An 8,005-nucleotide genomic window follows, 5' to 3' on the forward strand; every position below is an offset into this window, starting at 1 on the left:
ATCCCCGAACTTAAAGGGTTAAGACAACGAACATTTTACTACCTCTCACAATTCTGTGCATTGAAGGGTGATGGTTCCAACTGGGTGGCTCTTCTGCCGGTCTCACAAGGGTCTTTGATGAGTCAGATGGTGGCTGGGGAGGGAATATCCAAGATGCCTTCACTTATGTGTGTGGGTGGGATGGCTGGAAGGGCTGTGACCTCTTTCTCCACCCATGTGACTTAGCTTGGGCTTCTTTACATGGCAGCTGGATCCCAAGTAGACAAAAGTGAAAGCTGCCAGACCTTCTTAAGGCCTTAAAGTTAGTCACAGGACCAGCCCAGATTTCAAGGGAGGGTACTACACAGGTTGTGAATACTGGAAGGGATGATTCATTGAGTGGTAAGCTTCAAATTCTAGCTACCCCATCTTGAAAGGCAGATCATAGGCTACCTGAGGTTGTGGCAATGCATTGTAATAATGTAGAAAGGTAGGGAAATTTAGAATGTTGATGTTTTCCAGCTCTTTCTTGCTACTTCTAGCAAAATCCTGCTGGAGAGAAAGAAATAACGAAACTCAAACTAGAGCTAGCCACTCTGTACAGCTTTACTAAGGGAGGAACACTTTGCTATTACCTATAATCTGGGTGGACCAAGAATCCTTTAATTTTGAGTATTGTAGAGTTTAAAAAGCCAATTGCTTCTGCACTGAAGCACTTCAGTTTGTTAACTGCACAGTGGCAGCTTTAGGAGGAGATAAGACAAGTACCCTCTTCAGAAAAGCAGTGAGCCTGTTGGCAAGGAAGGATGGTGCTTTCCCACCCATGCGTATTGTTTCAAATGGTCTGAAGAGAGCCATCATCCAGCTGGAGGAATGAGTGATAAGGAAAAGATCAGAGTCTTCAGGCTCGAAAACCGTGCCTAGATGAGGTCTTTGGCTGTGGTTACTCACACTGAAACTGACCAGAACCAAATAGACCAAAGGTCTACTAAATTTTTTAAGGAATTGTGCTGTCAAGGAAACCCCAAACCCAGCCTGCAGAAGCCTCTGATTGCTCACCCCTCACAATACTCCTTGGACCCTTGAACCTGCACCAGCAGGAAGTGGACTTGGATGACTGAATTTTTCAAAAAAGGTGTGTTGTCTTATGTTCTTCATGGATATGGCTCTCCAGCCTTGCGCTTGTATGCTACTTCTCAGAAATGTGGCCTATCTAGGAATTAAAGGAGGGCTACTGATTTACCTATTAGTTTAACCAAGTTTTACCAAATGCTTCTTTGTGTCAGATATTGGGTTAGTGCTGGGATGCAGTTGTGAGGGAAAGGAGAGGCAGCTGAGAATCTAGAAGGCCTGGTAGGACCTGTACTCGCTCAGACTCATCATCCACAGCTATGTCTCCTCAGTGAGGGCCTTTTGAAGGACTCCAGAAGTTTCCACATCTGTCCCTGTTGCTGATTCCAGTGATGTGTATCTTGGCTGCACCAACTTCCTTGGTCAGTCTGGTTGGATTTTTCCCTGCCATCGACATTTCCAATACACTGGTTAGACAGTGTGCAGAGGTTAGGACTCATGGACCTGGTGCCGTCAGACTGAATATCCCTAAGACCTGACTGTGCAAGGCAGTGGCTTGCAATGCATTGTACCATGGCCCTTTTACACACATATCCTGTCTAGGCAACCCATTCCACTTCCAAAGGGGAAGAAAGCCTGATGATAACAGAAAGTATTTTGGGGATTACATTTTAGTGTTATGCTTTAGCAGTAGGGGTACGGGTACTTTCAATATGAACTCTAACACATTTGTCTTCTGGTCATAAAAAATGGCATACATCCTAGTCCTTTACAGATAAGTGTGCCTGGTCAGGAGGAACTTTCAGAAATGGCCTGTATTAGGCAGTTTCTGGTTGTACACGCAGAAAGCTGGCTCTAGCTTAAGCAAAAAGTACGTTCTCACTCTTTGCTCCAGGCTCTGTGTCTATTGCATTCTTTCCTACCCGCCAGCTCCAGGAGGAAAAAATCCCAGGGAAGGATTCTGACTGGCCCAGCTTCTGTCATGTGCCCATATAGGGCAAGTTCTGTTTCCAAAATGAAGGGGTAGGAGGGGAGGAAGGGCTGCTGGGAACAATAGCCAATACATTTGGGTTTAGACAACAAGACTCCTGGGAACAGAACTTTATTTAGGAAGAAGTCGCTTGAATGGCTCCTTTGATGAAGTAAATGTAGGGTAAATAGATACCAATATTCTAAGTAAAGGATGACACTGGACTCTGGTGTCTTGAAAAAGACATCCCATCTTCACACCCCTTGATCTGGTTTCTGGGGAGGAAGTGGGAAAATTTGCTAGACCCTCCCAGAAGCAGTGAGGTCACACTGTTACAACATTCTTGGTTGGTGGAATCTTACTGAGTGAACTCTGCCTGCAGGAAAAGACACCAAGGCCCCAGTTCCCTCACACGAGCAATACCAGAACACAGGGCACGGTTCTGCCACAGCTCGTGGCTGGAGTTAGAGCTCTGTACTCCACCTCTCCATATAGAAAATATTTATGTTTCGAGAACAGTAACTGAACACAAGGAGAGAATGCAAAGAACTCAGTGCCCATCAAGTTCAGAATGACGCCCACAGGAGGAGGGCCTGACCCCTTGGGAGCTCCCTGTGGCCTGTGCAAGGATCTGAATCAGCACAAGTGTCATGCGAGCAACAATCAAGGGTGCTTTCACAAGCACTAGAACAAGATGGCGAGAAGTGGATAAATTTTGCATGCACTTTGGAGTTTTTAATTAGCTGGTTGATGGACTGGGTGTAGATCCTGAGGGAAAGGGAGAATTTAGGAAAGGCTCTTAGGTGTCTAACTTGAAGTGGAGGCATTTGCATATATATGAATTTTACATAAATATTAAACACATATACTTATGTACATATGCATTTGTTTAAACACGGACAAAATATTTCTAGAGGGCTATATAAGAATTTCCATGGGAGATGTGGTAGATTGCAAAAAAAATGGTCACAAATTCCTCCCAGTCCTTGTGTGTGTGGCCTTTTGCAATGTGACTGTGCTGTTCTCCCATCAAGAGGTGGAGTCTGTTTTTGCCCACTCTCAAAGCTGTCTGGCCGGTTACCTGCTTTAACCAATAGAATGCCACTGAAGTGATGTCAGAGCTCTGGGCCTAGGAAGCCTTGCAGTTTCCATTCTTACCACCACACAAAGAAGCTTCCTTGAAGATGAGAGCGATCACAGGGAAAGAGAGGCCCCCAGACAGCCAGCCTGAACAGTCACACCTGTGAGTGAGGCCATCTTAGGCCTGTAGCCTCAATCCATCAGCCAAAAAACTGAAGCAGCATGATTCACCCCAGGCAAGGCCAGCAGAAGCCCTGCCCAGCTGGGTCCAGCCCAAATCACTGACCCACAGAGTCGTGAGCAAATACAGTGGTTGTTGCTTTAAGCCACTGAGTTTGGACCAATTTATTGCACAATAATAGATAAGTGTTATAGCTGGGAACTGAGTGCCTAAAGAACAGGAGTAGGGGAGATTTTCATTCACCCTTTGGTATCATTTGATTTTTGAAACTTGTGAATAGATTACCTATTAATTCTCAAAAACTTTTTGTCATTTTTGCATAAGCCTCTTATTTTGAACATAAAGAGTATAGTTTTTAATTGATCGTTGATTTTTTAAAAATGTTTATTTATTTTTGAGAGAGAGAGAGATGGAAACAGAGCGAGCTGAGGAGGGCAGAGAGAGAGAGAGGGAGACACAGAATCCAAAGCAGGCTCCAGGCTCTGAGCTGTCACCAGAGTGCCTGACTCAAGGCTTAAACCGGACTATGAGATCATGACCTGAGCCGAAGTTGGATGCTTAACCGATGGAGTCACCCAGATGCCCCTGACCATTGATTTTTTAATAAACTTTTCTTGAGGCACAGCATACTTACAGATAAGTACACAAATCATAGTACAGTTTGATGGACTTTCACAAAATGAACCCTACCTGTGTAACTGGCACGCAGATCAAGAAACACCACCAGTCTCCTTTATGACCCTCCTAGTTGCTACCCACAAGGAGTATGTGTATATATGTTTATTTATATTGTATTTACATACTGGGGGTACCTGGTGGCTCAGTAAGTTGAGCGTCTGACTTTGGCTTAGGTCACGATCTCACAGTTTGTGAGCTCGAGCCCTGCACTGGGCTGTGTGCTGACATTCAGAGCCTGGAGCCTGCTTCAGATTCTGTGTCTCCCTCTCTCTCTGCCCCTCCCCGGCTCACACTCTGTCTCTCTCAAAAGTAAATAAATAAACATTAAAAAAACTATATTGTATTTACATACTTACATATGTATTTACATATATAATTTTTTAGTTTTTTATTTATTTAGAAAAGCAGTTTCTTTTCTTCCCCATGAAATACATTTGAGCAAGTATTTAAAGAATGTCATTTTAAAGACACATCAGGTTATCTGCCTTCACAGGAACACCCGCAGATCTCCATCTGGCCCTTCTGCTTTAGCAGCGTGAACACATCTGAGCTGTTCCTGGTGGAAGCCAAACCCCTGCAGTTGGGAAGATGCATTACTTCCCTCTTGTGGCCATATTTGGTTACTGCACCGAAGCTGGGCACGAGGGGGGCGGGGTGCAGTCAGTGCAGGACTTTTCCAAAGCTTAAGCCAAGGTGCAGAACCTGATAAACTGGCCTCTGTTCTGGGCTGGCATTTTTAGAGCACTCCTTATAGCCAACGTGACCTGACCGTCCCCAGCATGGGTAGTACCTGTAAAGTTAGCCCTGTGGTTGGTAGATGATTTCCACTAGCAGTCTGTCCTTCATGGGGAGGAGATAGTTAGGATGGGGAGTGGGGAGGGGCAACTGAAGGTTCCTCCTAAAGAACAACCGGTGTTAAAGATTGTGGCCTTGGAATTCTCAGAACACAGTATTTGGGAGGACACTAGACGTGTCTACGTGGCTGAAGCCATGAAGCCCCATTTCTCTGGAGCTTCTCCCTCCTCTCAGGTCCTGTGGGAGAAGGCGAGGTGTGTAGGAGGCTTCAATAAAAACTGGGGGCTCGTCCCGGATCCTCAGATTTCTGGGGTACCTGCCACCCAGGTGAACAGAAAGGAACGAACACATACCAAGTCCCATAGAAAGCTGTGGAGAGCTTCTGACAAGGAAATGGTGTGATGTGATTTCTGTTTTTAAAAGTTCACTCTTGGGGCACCTGGGTGATTCAGTCGGTTAAACTCCCGACTCTTGGTTCTGGCTCAGGTCATGGTCTCATGGTTGATGGGATGGAGCCCCACATCTGGCTCTGGCTCCTGGCCCCGAGCCTGCTTGGGATCCTCTCTTCCTCTCTCTGCCCCTCCCCCACTTGTATGTACCCTCTCTCTCTCAAAATAAATAAAATAAAAAAAAAATGTTCACTCTTTGGGGAGATGGAAGGAACTGGTGATTTCTTGAAAGAAGACCTGGTAAAAGAAGGGCCATGAGGAGTGGGCCCACTGGGGAGGTCTCCATAAGTAGACCTGGCCACTGCTCTAAAGACCTTGACTCTCACCTCTCACACCTGGCGCTTAATCAACATGCAAGTTGAGGAGCAGGCTGGTCCAGAGGACAGAACCGGTTGCAATCTGTAAATAGTGACATCGGTCAATTTTAGGTTATGTCTGCTTTACTGTCGCTATCTTTCCGTTTCCTCCTTGTGTGATATTTTGTCATACAAAAAGGTTATGGGACACTTACCACTAGCCCTACTCAGCAGGGCAGATATTAAATAGGACATGAAAAGGGGAACCATACAGGCAGAGAGTAGGGGACAAGCAGCCCCTGGAACGCACTTCTCACTGCCCTGTCGCCAGAGTCACAGTAGAAAGGGCCCTGTTCCAGTAATGTTGAGATGGAGGAGGAACACACTTGGCTGGCATGAGTGATTAAAAAAGAAGGGATTTTTTTAAATGTTTATTTATTTGTTTTGACTAAGACTTAATATTTTAATTTTTTAAAAATGTATTTGTCAAAATGTCACATGCGATTTATGGAACAAACCATAAAATGCTGTGCAATGAAATCAATGATGAAAGAGCCGAAGATTCGTATGTGCAAGAATGATTCCCAGTTCATCACAAGCCTCAATCACAACTTTGTCAGCAGCGGAGTCGGGAGGAGCAGCTATGCCACAGCACTCCTGTTAGCTCTGTCTACGTTACCCCTGAAAGGAAAGAAGGCATCGGAGCTGATAGAAACTTCATTAGGTTTCTCAACCCATTCCTTCTTCTCTGCTTCAGTTAGTAGTAGTTCAGGGACTTCCTCAAACAGTACCTTCCACTTTACCAAATCTTCATCCTCGCCTATGGTTCTGGTAACACACTGATCAATGGCATTGGAGATTTCTGCTCTCTTCACTCCAGTTTTAAACTTCATTGAAAACACTTGTGGATAATGTCTAAGCCACCAATAGTTTGCCTTATCCACTGCAAGGTCGTGCAGTGTATTCGGGACTGCTGTCCTGCTCCAATACCGATAACCTGACCATTCCTGGCATAGCACACGGAGTTAGACTGTGTGTACTTCACAGCATTGGTGGCTACAATGAAGTCTCTGAGCGCAGACGCTGGCAAATCTTTATTCTTGATCACAACATTGCTAAACAATGACCTGTCGATGACGCCATTATTTCTCTTCTGACTTAAACGAAAACCCAAGAGAGTTGGAACTTCGTTTTCATCTGGACTGTGAGACGGGTCCAGCTGAAGAACACAGTAGTTCCCACTTTTCTTTTCGGAAAGTATTTTCAGAGCTTCATCTTCATATCCTAGGGCAACAATACCATCCGATACCTCTCCGGAGATAATTTTGGCAGTAGGGACATCACAAATATCAGATAATGCAACAAAGTCACCAAATGAAGACATCCCGTCAGCCCCTCTTGCTCTTGCATATGCAGTTGATATGAGCGTAAGGGTTGTTGTTGTTTTTTAAAATATTTTTGAGAGAGAGAGAGACCGAGAGAGAGAGAGAATCCCATGCAGGCTCCGCACTGTCAGCACAGAGCCCAACACGGGGCTTGAACCCACAAACTGTGAGATCATGACCTGAGCTGAAGTCGGATGCTTAACCGACTGAGCCACCCAGGCGCCCCAGAGTGTAAGGGTTTTATACAGATCATAGACCATGCAGACTTTGGTCTCATCTTCACTTGGTGGAATTTCCAACAGCAGTACCTGATGGGCTGACATGTTTGAAAGAGGCAGCAGCAGGAATGTCTAAAGCTTCTTTGAGTTCCTTCACTAGCTGCCAGGCATTCAAAGCATCATACAAGTTTATAAATCCAGGGGCTCCATTTAGAACTGTGATGGGAATATTGGGCTTCAGCGCTTTTGATGAGGAGTTTGGTGAGCATTCATTCCATACCTCAAGGGTATCTGAGATATTCCTTTACTATACTGTGTCCTGAAGTAATCTGAAACTGCTTCCTCATATTGTGCCGTACGAGTGAAAGCCTTCAAGGCTCAATGGCGTCTAGTCTCCAAGCAGGTGTCTTAACTGTCGGAGTTCTGCATCTCTGTGGACGTGGCCACATAGTCCTCGGGTTCACATACTACTATCACTCGAGCATGCTTTTCGGCTGCTGCTCTCAGGAGGGTTACTCCACCAATATCAATCTGCTCAACAGTTACATCTGGAGAAGCCACTGTCTTCACAAAGGGATACAGATTACAGACGGCAACCCTGATAAGATTGAAGTCAAGTCTGGCCATGTCAGCATTATCTTCTGGGATATTATGAGCCAAGATACTGGCATGGACTGCAGGATGCAAGGTTTTCACACGGCCCCCTAACATTTCAGGAAATCCCGTCAGCTCAGAGACATCTCTGACTGCCAGACCAGCATCCCTGAGAGCTTTTGCAGTCCCTCCAGAAGCGATCAGATTCACACCAACAGAAGCTAGGTTTCTGGCAAATTCCACGAGGCCCGTTTTGTCAGAGACACTAAACTAGGAGAGCTGGCCTGGTGCCATGGCTGCGGGTGGCAG

The 8,005-nt window shown here is 45.5% G+C and overlaps 1 pseudogene; it reads right to left on the reverse strand.

Moving 5' to 3' along the window:
• Positions 1–6,024: 6,024 nt before the first annotated feature.
• Positions 6,025–8,005, reverse strand: LOC131487283 (bifunctional purine biosynthesis protein ATIC-like; annotated as a pseudogene).

The sequence above is a fragment of the Neofelis nebulosa genome, chromosome 10 (genome assembly GCF_028018385.1).
Source record: "Neofelis nebulosa isolate mNeoNeb1 chromosome 10, mNeoNeb1.pri, whole genome shotgun sequence".
NCBI lineage: Eukaryota > Metazoa > Chordata > Mammalia > Carnivora > Felidae > Neofelis > Neofelis nebulosa.